The following is a 15,355-nucleotide window of genomic DNA, read 5'->3' as shown; positions in this document are numbered from 1 at the left end:
GAATTCTGTTGCAAAGGATTATTGTGCCCTCCGCCATTGACTGAAGCCAGGTGCGGCTCGCATACCGCATGGCAAATCACTTTAGATGCTATCTGACTCACAGATCGCCCAACCACCCTGATGTAAGCTCCCACAATCCCCCATGTCCCAAATTCATTGTTACAGCTCTCTTCCTCAGCCTTCTCTAATCTCCCTTGCTTCTGTCTCTGCAGGCCTGCTGAGGACTCGAGAGGTCACGCTCTGAGCTCACAGCTCAAATATCACGTAGCAACAAAGTCTTAAGGCTTCTGTCTTCTCCTCTCTGTATGTAACCAATAAATCCTCACTTCATTCAGACGTCAGAGCCGGGCCCGTCTAACCTCTCAAGCGAACACGCTTCCTCCCAAGTTAAGACAGATCGTTTGGGTTTGAAATAAATGTGAGATGTACAGCAAAGCCAACCAGTCAGAACATTTTGATTAACATGTGTTCATTTTCATTGCCAGATCGCATGTGGAAGTAATTATGTCCCATTCATGCCACATTAGATTCACTGAAAAGAGTTTTAAATATATCATTGACTACACATTAACGGTGAACTCACATTAATGAGCCTTACTTGAAAAAGCTGAGCAATAACATCTGTGCTTCATCTGATAGAAATGCAGATTCAGCAAGTGAGCCATTATAAGAAGTAAGAAGTGGCACATTTAAAGTTGTTAAACCTTCACTGAGATTTCTGTTGTTTCTTTATTGAGGTGAACGCTTTATTAGAAGCCATCTATTCATTTATCAACAGTTAATTATGCTTCACTAAAGTTAATAAATCTATTAATACTTTCACTTTTAACTACTATTAGGATTCAACTGTAGGCAAGTTAACAGTTTGTTATACTTTTGCAGATGCAGATACACTAAAACAAGCGCAATTTCTTATTGAGTTTAAGAAATCCATGTTATCAAACACTTATTCATGATTAACTATCCTTTTTTCATCTATTGGATCTGAAGCATAAAGAAAACCACATCAGGATTATTGAATGTATTATTATAAACAATGACTAACTGTGCATTTTAAATATGCATGTTATCAAAGTTGATAAATTGTGAATCATACAAAAAGAGTATTTTATGTGAAGCACAAAAAAAGTAAGCTCTTTTTTTCTTTTTTCCTTTCTAGCATTAATAATAATAATATTGGATTGCATTTATGTGGCGCTTTTCAAGGAACCCAAAGGGCTTTTTACAATGCCACTATTCATTCACTCTCACATTCACACACTGGTGGAGGCAGCTACAGTTGTAGCCACAGCTGCCCTGGGGCAGACTGACAGAAGCGAGGCTGCCATATCGCGCCATCGGCCCCTCTGGCCAACACCAGTAGGCGGTAGGTGAAGCGTCTTGCCCAAGGACACAACAACCAGGACAACAGATAGAGCTGGGGATCGAACCGGCAACCTTCCAGTTACAAGATGTGACCTCTGACCTCCCAACCATGAACCGATGCACAGATTTGGTGCATTAAATAAAAAATTTAAGTCAAGAATTTCAGTTTAATTACTTTGTTACCACATAACTTGTAACCACAGGCAATTGTGATACATTAATAAGAGAATGTAGCCTTTAAAATAATTATAATAAAGCTTTTAACACTGACAGTGACAGAATGATTATATATAATGTATGAAAGATTATTATTATTAAACTTACTTCGATATTTTCAGTAACATTATTGGCAGAGAGGAGACTCCCCACAAACAGCCCTGCAAAGTCTGTGTTCAGTACAAAGGACCAAAAAGAAAGGATGGCATGGCGCCAGTAGTTATGTTGAGCATTACTAAAGTACTAATTGAAAAAAAGGTGTCATCCTCTCATCACAATGAGCACGTTGAGTAACCTAAATTAAGCACACCACTCATGACCCACAAGTGCATGCTAATCTAGTTAGCATGCTTGTGGTGGATCCTGGTTATATATGAATGTGCAAATAAGATGAGCCTGGTGGTGGACTGAGGACACTCAAAGAGCCGAGTACCACAACACACTCAGGCCCAATTCCAATATGGCGCTTTACTCCCTGTGCAGGTACGCTTGCTGTTGTGGAGGGTCTCTTAAGCCCCTTTGATACTCAACAAAAAAAGGCCACCAGCACATGCTAACATCGCTAGGCTTTTGCCTCAGTAGTGGGAAAGGGTACAGTCATTGTTCATTCCCAGGTTAAATGACTCAGTGACTTCACCTGTCACTGGCTCCAGTGCCAATTTGCAATGATGTAAGCATGAAAACAAAGTAGATATGGTCATTTTTATCATGTTTCCAGTACAGTAAGTGGTAAGCTACAGTATATAAAATCAAAGTGAATGAAAGGAGTCAGTGGCCTTCTTTCAAAACTGATCTGTCCTGATCATGGTGTCAACAAATGTGTCAAAAGAATTTGGGTCAGCTCTTTGTTCAAATCTTTATTCATAATGCACTTTTCCACAAAGAGGGGTCAAACTGTTTTTTTAAGATTCATATAAAACATATCAGCACAATAAAATTCCATTTATCCATCCACCCCGGCTCCTCATCTGAGCAAAGGCTGTGAGGTATCAGTCCAACCGTTACTATACCTCCTTCTCCCCAGCTCTTCTGTGGGAATGCTGAAGGCAGCCAAGAGCCTCAATCTCTCCAAGGATGTCTGCTCTGAGGTGGACGTACCAGAAACACATTACCTCAGTAGCTTGCAGGACGCTTCCTTAATAAATGCCGAACCACCTCAGCTGGCTCTTTTCATTGGAGTAGCAGCGACTCTACACTCAGCCTTTCCCTGGCACACAATAAAACTGCTGAATTTTTTTTTGTTGTATTTTTATGTCTTAAACCTGGAAGCTAACATTTGTTATCTATAGCAGTTAGTCTGTCCTTGAGAAAAGGAAGTCCAGAAATCTAGAGGGTTTTAAACAACTAATGTCTTTGTTTTGTTTTGTTTTCCCCTGATGCTGTCTTTCTGTCCTTAAAAAATGTCATTCATGACATTTTAAACATGTGACAACTTTCAGTAAGGGGAAATGAAGGCACCTGTGGGAGTATCTAACGCTGTCTGATGGCCAGTGATTTTACTGGCGGCAACTGCATCTCATTTGGGGATAAACCTGACAGTGTGTAGGAGGCTCACACACTCATTCCTACAGCCACTGGAGTGGAAAACAACACAACACAAAGATCTGTTTTTGGGCTTTTCCCTCCTTAGACCTGCATCTCACAGCTTGTTTCGTAGGTTTCTTTTTTTGGCATAAAATGAACGAGATGAGAAAAACAGAATTCAGTTCAGTGAATCAAAGAAGAACAACAACAAAATGAAAGACAACACATAATTGATGTTGTAGTACAAAAACCCCACCATCAGGCACTTTCTATGAAAGTTTTGAGTGTTTTTTTTTTTTGATTAGTCAGTTCTCATTGCTGCTGTTTTTCTAACAGATAAACGTGAACTATCTCCACAAAGATATTTTTACAGAAGTGCACGATTCTGTCTGAGAAATGCTTCTCCATTTTTGATATCTGTGTTTTTATTTAATGTATAAGCTCATGGTGAGGATTTTGTTTCTGTACATGTATCTGACTAAAATAGGAAAATACCATTTAATATAAAAAAAAAAAAACCCAGAATATTTGATAAAGTTTTGCATTTTGATGTGAAATATCTCATGTAATATGCTTCTGTAAGTAGCTCTTGGATGATGATGATGAACAGTTCCTAAATAACTTGCTTGTTCTTGGTGAAATAGTGTATTTATAAACAGTGAATTTGTCATTAATGAAGTATAAATGTGGTAACACTACTCACATACAGGGAGTGCAGAATTATTAGGCAAATGAGTATTTTGTCCACATCATCCTCTTCATGCATGTTGTCTTACTCCAAGCTGTATAGGCTCGAAAGCCTACTACCAATTAAACATATTAGGTGATGTGCATCTCTGTAATGAGAAGGGGTGTGGTCTAATGACATCAACACCCTATATCAGGTGTGCATAATTATTAGGCAACGTCCTTTCCTTTGGCAAAATGGGTCAAAAGAAGGACTTGACAGGCTCAGAAAAGTCGAAAATCGTGAGATATCTTGCAGAGGGATGCAGCAGTCTCAAAATTGCAAAGCTTCTGAAGCGTGATCATCGAACAATCAAGCGTTTCATTCAAAATAGTCAACAGGGTCGCAAGAAGCGTGTGGAAAAACCAAGGTGCAAAATAACTGCCCATGAACTGAGAAAAGTCAAGCGTGCAGCTGCCAAGATGCCACTTGCCACCAGTTTGGCCATATTTCAGAGCTGCAACATCACTGGAGTGCCCAAAAGCACAAGGTGTGCAATACTCAGAGACATGGCCAAGGTAAGAAAGGCTGAAAGACGACCACCACTGAACAAGACACACAAGCTGAAACGTCAAGACTGGGCCAAGAAATATCTCAAGACTGGTTTTTCTAAGGTTTTATGGACTGATGAAATGAGAGTGAGTCTTGATGGGCCAGATGGATGGGCCCGTGGCTGGATTGGTAAAGGGCTGAGAGCTCCAGTCCCACTCAGACGCCAGCAAGGTGGAGGTGGAGTACTGGTTTGGGCTGGTATCATCAAAGATGAACTTGTGGGGCCTTTTCGGGTTGAGGATGGAGTCAAGCTCAACTCCCAGTCCTACTGCCAGTTTCTGGAAGACACCTTCTTCAAGCAGTGGTACAGGAAGAAGTCTGCATCCTTCAAGAAAAACATGATTTTCATGCAGGACAATGCTCCATCACACGCGTCCAAGTACTCCACAGCATGGCTGGCAAGAAAGGGTATAAAAGAAGAAAAACTAATGACATGGCCTCCTTGTTCACCTGATCTGAACCCCATTGAGAACCTGTGGTCCATCATCAAATGTGAGATTTACAAGGAGGGAAAACAGTACACCTCTCTGAACAGTGTCTGGGAGGCTGTGGTTGCTGCTGCACGCAATGTTGATGGTGAACAGATCAAAACACTGACAGAATCCATGGATGGCAGGCTTTTGAGTGTCCTTGCAAAGAAAGGTGGCTATATTGGTCGCTGATTTGTTTTTCTTTTGTTTTTGAATGTCAGAAATGTATATTTGTGAATGTGGAGATGTTATATTGGTTTCACTGGTAAAAATAAATAATTGAAATGGGTATATATTTGTTTTTTGTTAAGTTGCCTAATAATTATGCACAGTAATAGTCACCTGCACACACAGATATCCCCCTAAAATAGCTAAAACTAAAAACAAACTAAAAACTACTTCCAAAAACATTCAGCTTTGATATTAATGAGTTTTTTTGGGTTCATTGAGAACATGGTTGATGTTCAATAATAAAATTATTCCTCAAAAATACAACTGGCCTAATAGTTCTGCACTCCCTGTATATATGACCCTGTTAATCAAGAATAAAAAATTTATGTCTGTGTTTAAAAGTAATTGCTTGGTTTTTAGTAAAACCAAAGAAAGGAAGAATACAGAGGTCAGTGAACAAAGACTGTCTTGAGACTGGGATGAAGGTTTCCTGTGACCAAATGCAAACAGTTGTGTTGCTCACTGGTGTTCACTCGGTCGGCTACATTTGAACCTCATCTGGAACATCTGGAGAAACTTTAATGTGCCAACTGTCAGTGCTGATAGACTTAGAGTGATAATAAATTACTGCAGGTGTATGAAGCCTGTGGTGTGCTGCGTTAGAAGACCAAAAATTTGGGAATGTTCAGCTCTGCATTTCTTGCACAAATGCCAGTGTTTTCCAAAAACTGTGGAAAAGTGTGTTTTCAGCTTGCTCGAGCATGTATTTGCATCAGATTTTGGATCAATTTTTGTCTTTTGCACAAACTTTCTTGATGTTTTAAAGTGCCAGTGAAGTTGAAACCCTGTGGCGATGCAAAGTGTCTATGCGGTGTACTTACAGAGGGCCAAATGCATAAATGTGAGAGATGTCAAGCAGTCTTTTTGACTTGTGTTATAAATATATAATTTTAAGGCTGCATGTCCAAATCATGTCTCTGAAGCACAGGTTTGTGCTTTGGATACAACCAATCCAGAGCTGTAGACGTGCATGTACTGCCTCCAGCCATGATTTCATGCTAAGAAAGGCATCTTTACTCAGAGTAACAGTCTTTTAATATTACACAAAGATACAATAATGCATTTCAAATTGATATTTCATTTATTAGGGGAAAAAAATTATCCACACCTACCTGTGCGCTCCCTGATCCTAATAACTGGTCGAGCTATACTCTACTTGCAAGAACGACAATCGGTTTAGACTCAGAGATGGACTTACTGGTGTGTCTCTGGTCATTTTCTTGATGCATAACCCAAGTGTGTTTAAGCACCAGGGCTTGAGCTGATGTCCATACATTCTCCTAAACAAAATTAATGGTTCCACCAATTGAGGCCAATCATCCCAGTCCTGAAGCAGCAACGCAGCCCCAGACCATCACACTACCACCATCATATTTGACTGCTGGTCTGATGTTCTCGTAATGAAATGTTGTGTTAGTTTTACGGTGGAAGGAATCAGACCTTCCACAAAGTGCAACCTTTGTCTTGACATCCCAAAAAAATATCTTCTCAAAAGAGTTGTGGATTACGAAGATGTTTTGTGAAAACGTGAGACGAGACACGGAGTTATTTTTGTCAGCAATGGTTTTCTCCCTGAACTCTCCATTTAAAGCTATTTTAGCCCCGTCTCTGACTAATTGTTGAATCATGAACTCAAAGTTTCCAGGGTTTATTTTTATCTTGGGGTTATTATTTTTAGTAATCCTGTATTTGAGTTTATTAGTTTTGCCACCTAGTTTCTGTTTAGTGATGCATTCTTTCTTTTAGTTGTCCTTCTCACTCACTCATTATTGTGTGTATAAGTGGCCTTAGTTTACCTTTGTGCTCCTTGTTGTGTCATACAGTTTTTAAGCCCGTCTGCTCTCCAGTGTTGTTCTGCATTTGGGTTCTCATTTTTGTTACATTCCTAAATATGACACTGGCTTCTTTTGAGACCTCCTGGATTAGTCGTCTGTGTGCTTTTTGAGGAATGTTGGTAGACTGGAAAGATTCACCACTGTTCCAAGCTTTCTCCATTTGTGGATAACGGCTCCTATTTAAGGCTTTTGAACTCCTAAAGCCTTAGAAATAGTGTTGTACCCCTTTCCAGATAGATGTCATTGACTTTTCAGGTATTTCCTTAGATCGTGGCATGAGCTGTTGCTTTTTGAGATTTTTTTTGCTTCACTTAGTCGACAGGTTGTATTTAAGTGATTTCTTGTACTCAGCGTGTCTGGCAGTAATCAGGTTTGAGGCACAAAGTCCTTTTACCAGTGCAGACTACATATGCAAAAATACACATGCATAAATTCAACAAATGAAATCTTTCAAAAATTGCTGACTTTATGCCAAAATATGATATAAACATATCTGAATATTGCGGTTGTACCCCATCTTTGCTATTGCAGAATTCTCACATAGATTTTACTTCAGAAACTGTCCAACGTCACCTTGACTGTGATTTGCTCCTGTAATAAAACAAACAATAAAACAACTTTACCTTACTTTATAAGGTAAAGTCTCTATTTTAAAAATACATTTTTTGGAGTAACCCAAAACCCAACTTCACTGTACTTTAATAGATGTTAATTGATCAATAAATCAAACACCTATACCCACTCTCTCTCTCTCTCTCTCTCTCTCTCTCTCTCTCTGTCTTTCAGTCGCTAGGGAAGTGGGCGTGGCGTCGTAACCAGGCAGTGACGTCAGCGGGAGCTGTTCAAAGTGGTGTGGTGCTGAAAAGACAACTCTCCCGGCCGCTCAGTCAGGCAGCCAGACGCCCGCCCGCCCGCTCGCTCGTTCGCTCGCTCGGCTCTAGGTCGGTTGTTCCGCGGCCAGCAGCTGGTCCGGGGACGCTGGATTTCACCGCCTTGAAGAGCGTTCATTAGCGCTCAGTGCAGGAAGACAGAGAAGGAGGAGAAGCCCATGTGGGAGCGATTTCCAACAAGTAAGTCGGCTCTTTCCTCAGCAGCAGCAGCAGTAGTAGCAGGGACTAATACTTTTATACCGGGGTAGAGATGTTGGTAAATCGCGAGTGATCCTTTTGTAACAGCAGCACGTGTGTGTGTGTGTGTGTGTGTGTGTGTGTGTGTGTGTGTGTGTGTGTGTGTGTGTGTGTGTGTGTGTTCCAGCCGCGCCTAAATCTTAGTCTGTGTGCCTGCCCGGGGTAAAACATTTGACTCACATTTGCATGAACCAATGGTCAGACATGCTCTCGTTCTCTGTCTCACTCTCTCCGTGTGCGTTTGTGCGTGTGTGTGTGTGCATGTGTGGCTCTCTCACACATGCACATTGTTTTCCTTGCCTGGATGTCTGGGATGAGATGCGGTGCAAGTGAATGGAAAGTCTCCCCCTCGTACTCGCTGTTTCAGTGAGCTACACGACAGGAACGGTAACTCTGATGTTTTCAGCTGGACTTAAACGTGGTGTTCACTTTACTGGCTGACTGTGCTTTTTCATAAAGCTGCCGCCTGATGCAGTGGCTTTGTGGTTTGAGTGGTTTACACCAGCAGGCATCTTACTGGGAGGACTGGTATTTTAGTGGGCAGGCCTGCTGCTGTGTCTTCTGATAGCATCACAGCATCACAGTGTGGCAGAAAGTGCACCAGACTCTCTGTTAGTGAGGTGTGTGTGTGTGTGTGTGTGTGTGTGTGTGTGTGTGTGTGTGTGTGTGTGTGTGTGTGTGTGTGTGTCTTTTCATTCCAGAGTATATGTTTAGGTGTGGCCTGACCGGTCTCCTCTCCTCTCCTCATTTCCTTTTATGGGTTCTTCTTTTTCACCTCCTTCCCTCAGTTTCCTGCCCCTGCTTCTTCCTTCTCCTTCTTTCTTTTTTCCTCTTTATGCCCTCATCAGTCTGATAGCTTGTTTTATCTTCAGTCTTTTGTTTCGTCCTCCTTTCCTCTTCTTTTCTCCAACACTCTTCTCATCATGGATTTTTTCCCTCCCTCTTTTAATATTTCTTCGTCTTGTCTTTTCCATCTGTGATGTCTTAAGTTGTCAGACATTTAATTTCCTCTTCCTCATCAGGTCTCTCTTATCTTCTTTTTATTTCTTTTTTACCTCTCCTTTCCTCCTTCCTCATCCATCTTATCCTTTTCTTGTACGTCCTCTGTCCTCCCCTTTTTGCGCCTCCCCTTCTCCCTCTTTCTTGTAATCTGGTCTTTCTTTTTTCTTCCCACTCTTTTCCACTACATCCTTTCCTATTCATTTCTTCCTTTCATCTCTCACTGTTTTATCATCTCTTAGTGTCTTTTGTTTCCTCCTTCATTTACTTCTTTTGCCTTACTTGTCCTTGCCTACACCCTTTTTGTTCTCTCCTTTCCTTCCTTCACTTTCTCCTCTCCTTTTTTTGTCTCACATGTGTTTCTTTCATTTATCTCATGTTGTTTCCTTTCCTCTTCTCTTTCCCACCTTCCTTCTTTTTTCTTAATCTTTCACTTCCTCTGCAGTATTGCTTTATCGCCTACTTTTATCTTTTGTTTCCTTCTTTTTGTTAAATCAATATCATGCCCTCTTGTACCCCCATTTGGCTCTAATCTCCCCCTTTTGGTTCTCTCCTGTTATTTTACTTTCCTCCCTGCCCTTCTTTCCTTCTCCTCTTTTCTTAGCTTACCCCCACATTGTTTCTTTTTCTCTCCATTTCTTCTCTTCCTTTGCTGTCCTGCAACTTTTCTTGCCACCTCTTCTCTTTTTCTCCCGCTCGACATTTATTCTAGTCTTGCCTTATCTCATCATATTTCCTTTCATCCTCGTCTCTCGCATCTTTTTTCTATAGCTTGGTCTTTCCACTCTTCTCCTCTCCTCTCAGTTTTTTATTGGCATTGCTGATGTGGTGAAAGGGAGTGGAGCCTCCACACATATGCACATCCAAAGTAAAGCAACCGGCAGTCAGCTCTACTGTCTTTTTGATTTTGCTCTCCTTGCAGCATAAACACCATCCAATGTGACAGCAGCCCTGTAGAAGACATCAAAGTCTGAAACCTTTTTTTCCCCATTAGGACTCATTTTCCATCTAATTTGCCCGTTTTCTGTATCTCCTCATTAAAGCTTTAAGATCATTTTTAAAAAGGGCCCAATTTGAAAGTTCAGAAGCTGAGGGGTGCTTATTTTTACTTCCTAAATCAAGATAATGACCCTGATCACGCCACTGTGACATCATCTTTTTATCCAAATTTGGAAAGATCCCTTTAAGGACTTGCCACACTGCATCACTCCCTTTCAATAAACACATGTGGTGTCACAGGAATCACCAAGACCTCATGTTTACAGAAATATAGCCCATTAAAATGTATTTTAAACACTGCTTGCATCACAGATGTGAGGATGTGCTGTGTCCCAAATCTTTATGACTGCTGGGTATCAGGACTTGTGCTTTGCAGCTGCTGGAAAAATGAAATGTAAAGAAACAGATGCTGTGTGAGAAAATCATTTGGTTACAGTAGCTGTTTATTCATCCATCTGTTTTTCTGTCACTCTACTGTACTGCCTGTGCTATGAGGCAGGTTTAACCCTGGGTTTTCATGCTTACAAATGTTGTTCACTTCTTACCAGGGCACATCACCATGGTAACTTATGCTGCAGACCTAACCTGCTTCAGAAAAAGAGAAGCAATCAATTTCCTGGGAAAAAAAGCATCAATGATCTTCAACGATCCCTCTCAGACATCTACAGCCTTGTCTTTCCTTTAGGAATACCCACAAGAAGTATAGATTCTTGGGAACAATTTTATCTCTTGTTCTTTTCTAACATTTGTTGGCCTCAGGCAATTTTAAAGCCACTTCATTGTTCTTAAAGGCTTAAAATAGGAATATATAGTCGTAAAACAGGGCGCCTAAATGTTGCATTTGTTAACTTTATATCAATGCAACAAGTAAAGCTTCTTAACAGCTAGCTGTGCTGACAGGGAGCAGATCCCAGGTATGAATGTCCTGGCTGGCTGTGGCATGTTCAGGTAAACTGCTGATTTTAAGTGGAGACCTGTCGAGGTCTACGTTAAGGATGGATGTGGTTAGATCCTCCTGTATCGTGATGATGGCGTGGTGATACTTATAGGTCTGTTAACTGAAACAGATGCCTTTTCTCTTTGCGTCCAGACTTTAGGATTCGTTTTTTTAGTCTTATTCAAAGTACTTTGCCGGAAGTCACATTCAAACATTGACACAGCATGATGTTGTGCTATAGCTAGATGCACACACACATACACATTTCTACACTGACTCCAGCAGTGATGCTTTATATTGCGCACTCTGTGTTTAATCTGTACAGTTTCTTCTAACTGTACAGATTGTTGTTTTTGCTCTTCTTCCTGTAGACCTGCACATGTTTGAGGTTCTACATGCAGTGCTGTGAAAAAGCATTTTTTCCGCCTTCCTGCTTTTTTTTGCCCTTTTTTTGTCATTTTTTTAAGTATATGTTTTACATTTGGAGTGGCCAAGTCAAAGTCTGGACTCAAATCAGATTGAGATGCTTTGGCATGACCTTAAAGGCACCATCCATGGTAGAAAACTCTCCAATGTGGCTTTTCGTGCAAAGAAGACTAGGACAAAAATCCTCCACAGCACATGAAAGATTCATTTCCAATTATTGCAAACACTTGATTACAGTTCTTGCTGCCAAGCGGAGCACAAGCAGTTATTAGGGTTAGGGGGGGAAATGACCTACATAGCCAGGTAAGTCTGGAAAATGTTCTTTGAATTTTCTGACAATATGAGAGTGCTGTATAATGTATGCTTCTGCATTCATGTGGATGTAAATATAGGTACACAGAAAGCAGTTTAAGCCCTCTCTTTGCATCTCTTTGCATTTAGATCTGTTCTCATAGCCCGCCTCTTTTTGTAGTTCCCCGGTTATCTCAGAATTAGAGTAATCCTGTGCCTTTAGTCAAAACACCATGTCTGCTTTCAGTTCTGTCACACATTTAATGGGGCCCGTGGTTGCCAGCGCAGCAGAAGTCTTCACAATATGCCTGCATCTTTAAACACAATCTCGAGACTAACATCTTCAGTCTGGCTTGCACAACATCTCCGCGTTTGCCAGTTTGATTGCTTAAATCATCACCTTCTGTTTGATATTTAGAAATGAAAACTGTGAGTCATAACCCTCTTTGGTGAGTGCCTGTTATTGTTATTCTTTTCTAATTGTGGTTTTAGATGTGTAATCTTTCAAACAAATGTCCTGATGTCTTTATTAAATTCAGTGGATGCTGAGAGCTTTGATGATTAACATCTCAGAACGAGGCCGGAGGCGTGATCTGCGCTCAGTTTGATGGCCCAATTTGCTGCGTGTTCAAAAATCCCCCGAAAAAGCTAACTAGGACTCCCCCCTCTTCCAGTGGCCTTTCTGTTACTGGCAGAAAATGTGAAGGGAAGTAGTTCAACTAGTCATGGCCCTGGGTGTCCATCAGTCTGGGCTATCTGTTCCTGACAGGCAAAGCAGGTGATTGAGCGGACCCGGCTGGTCAATAGCAGAGGGAGGTGCGGGGGTCTGTCATGGGAGTTCAGAGATACCTGATAGTGCAGGATCCAGTTTCTCTCCCTGCAGGCAGGTACAGAGAGATCATAAATACTCGTTAATAGATGGTGGCATAATATTTGTTTCTCACAGTGAATGGAACAATCCACCTGCTCTAAATTGCCTCAAGGAGGTCAGAGGTCATCTCGGTGAAAAACATGACTAAGTTGGATGTTTGTCATTACAGAAGCTAAGACTTGAGCTGATCATCTGCTGCAGCTGGTTGTCAGGCTCTGTTCACTCTTTACTCTGTGAAGTAACCCATGAAGCTCTTTTCTAAACTGGATGGCTTCAGGTCTGCTTATAGAGCAAAATCACTGGCTTTGCATCAGAAGTTAGAGAGGGGGTCTCTGCCGATCCAGAAACTGCTCTAGTGCTCGCCAAACCACGTTTTTATTAATATATAAACTCATCATTAAGGGTATCAAATGTCATCTTTATGGGGGAATCAAGAAGAGATGCCTTGTGAGTGTATCTCTGAACCAGCAGCAGCTTGTTACACGTTCGAAAGCTTCACTTGAGCCCAAACGTGCAAAAAGTTTTGAAGCAGCAACCTTTCAGAATTTAAACACTACACAAGTACACATTGTACGTACTGTAATAACCTGACTTGTTACCTCCTTATTCTACTTTATCTACCTTTAACTATTTTTAATGTAAAAATAATTACATTGTAATTTCAAATAGAACACATTGAAATTCTATTTATTTAAAACGTGCAACATTTTATAAAGTGCTGCCAAGTGTTTCTCTCTTGCTCAGAGTAAAAATGTACTAAAATTAAACCTTGCAGTGGCACAAGAGGTAAAAGTCGAACATCTCCATCCTCCTTCCATTGCTCATTAATCTGTTCCCATACTAGATTTATCCCGACTAGCTTTTGCTTTAGAGTTTTTCATTCAGGTCATTTTGGGCTGCCAGATTTGCTGCTTTATTTTTAGCGATGATGCAATTGCTTTTTTTTCCACGCAAGTCCAATTTTTTCATCTTGCCAGGTCAAAAGATGCTGCACATTACGTCTCCATGAGCTGAATGTGCCCTGCACAATTATAATCAAAATTGAGATGTAAACGTGATTTTTAGACGTCCTTCCTTTTTGTTTTTAATGTGTTGGGCTGAGACTTCACAGTTCTCATACGTCTGTCGGTTCCCCTGCCTCTACCTGCTACTCTCATATGAGCCTGAATACAGCGTATCCCCACAGCCACTGGTGGCAGATCCAGCAAGCAGCCAAAGTAAACACACAAAGGAAGCCTCGACTGTAGCTTGTACACTTTCCTTCGCTTTCCAAATCTCATTTTAAAACTGGAATCTTTATCTGTCCGTGTGCAGCAGTGAGTGGTCTGCAGCAGAGATTAGAGGCTTGTTGTTGACAGTCAAGTGGAGGCCTGCTGTCTTTTGAATTAGCCACTGAGATCCTTGTAGGACGTGTGATACCTGTGGGCTTATGCTCTTAATTTCAAACCATGAGGATGGAATCGTGGTGTGAAACGTGGCTGCCATGGCTCACTCTTTATTACAGCAGACCTTACTGGCACTGGTAGCACAGTATATTGTATTTTAAAATACAATATATGTTGATGATTTGATCATAAGGTGCAAAAATAAGGTGAGAGGATCAACGTCTTTACATTAGCAGCTCCATTGGAGACTGCTGTTTTTGCAGTATAGCAGGTTTCTTCATTTAGCTTTTGTGTGTTTATTAAACACAGCAATGAATCATAATTTGTCTAAATAAGAGAGAGCGTTTTGGATGCAGTGGTTAGCGTTGCTGCACAGTAGGAAGTGGCTGGGTTCAGATCCACTGGGCCTTTATGTGTGGTGCTTGCATGCTCTCCCTGTGCCTGAGTGGGCTGCAGCACATAATTAAGAAAGACATTCTTAATTAGGATTCAGGATATTTTTGTTTTTTGGAATAAGTTTAGAATCAACATATTTTTGCCACTTTCGTTGTAGCTTTTCCACTGCTCTGTTCAGCTAACCTATGGTATTCTAGGTTGCGCTAAAAGCATTATCTATTGTTGCGCCTTTAGCACAGCAATCGAACACACACACAGATGCACAAAGACACACATGACTCTGACAAAAGGACTGCGAGCGCTTTTATTTCTGAACGGGACAGAGGAGAATGGAGATATGTTTTACTGGCAGTCTTTTAGCTTGAACATCCAAGCTGAGAGCCTCTTATTTATATATAGGCGCAGAAGTTTAGAGTGTGTGAGTGTCTGAAGGCAGGTGTGACTGGGTACCACATATTTTTCAGCAGACTTGCACCTTATGGTGAGCACGATTAAAAAACCCCTGCCAGGTTTTCAGGTTGCAGACTCTCAGAGGACCATTTTTCACCGCCTGCCAATATACCGCACACATGGATTGGTGATGTGGTGCCTGTGCGCTGCAGCAGATCAGACGGGAAGCCCCTCATTGAAAGCCTGTGGGATTAGCTATTTCACAGGATTGTCACCCTGATCCTCTAATGTTTTGTTAGCTTGGCCTACTTAAAGACCACATCTGGTCAGTGTGATGCTATGCAGGAGTGCTAAAAAAGCTGTTTAACCTATATAACATGAGGTCTATGTGGTCAGGACAAGTTCCAAACAAAGCTACTCTACAGCCACTGTTTACTTCCGTTAGTCCTATGGCCTGTTTTTTTCTTCACAGCAACAAAGCAGCTGAATTTTACTTGAATCTTTTTGAACCTGCACAACATCCAGATAATGCAGTTAAAATAATTCATTATTCATAGCAGGACATAAATAGTAATTCTGCTGGGTAAATGTGATTGCGAAACTGTGTCAAGCTT

At 41.1% G+C, this 15,355-nt stretch overlaps 1 protein-coding gene across 1 annotated transcript in view; it reads left to right on the top strand.

Moving 5' to 3' along the window:
* The first annotated feature begins 7,788 nt into the window (after window positions 1–7,788).
* The window catches only part of smpd3 (sphingomyelin phosphodiesterase 3), a 95,242-nt gene continuing 87,675 nt past the window's right edge, over window positions 7,789–15,355 (top strand). Inside the window, exon 1 of the mRNA XM_085280783.1 lies at window positions 7,789–7,990. The gene's annotated coding sequence lies outside the window, so the exon portion shown is untranslated. The remainder of the gene's footprint in view (window positions 7,991–15,355) is intronic.

This window comes from Mchenga conophoros, linkage group LG7 (genome assembly GCF_057382185.1).
Source record: "Mchenga conophoros isolate Kocher_MC1m ecotype Shallow Benthic linkage group LG7, M_conophoros_male_GT1.1, whole genome shotgun sequence".
In the NCBI taxonomy this organism is placed as follows: domain Eukaryota; kingdom Metazoa; phylum Chordata; class Actinopteri; order Cichliformes; family Cichlidae; genus Mchenga; species Mchenga conophoros.
Note: the sequence above shows the minus strand (reverse complement) of the source record. Positions and strands in the feature narration are given on the sequence as shown.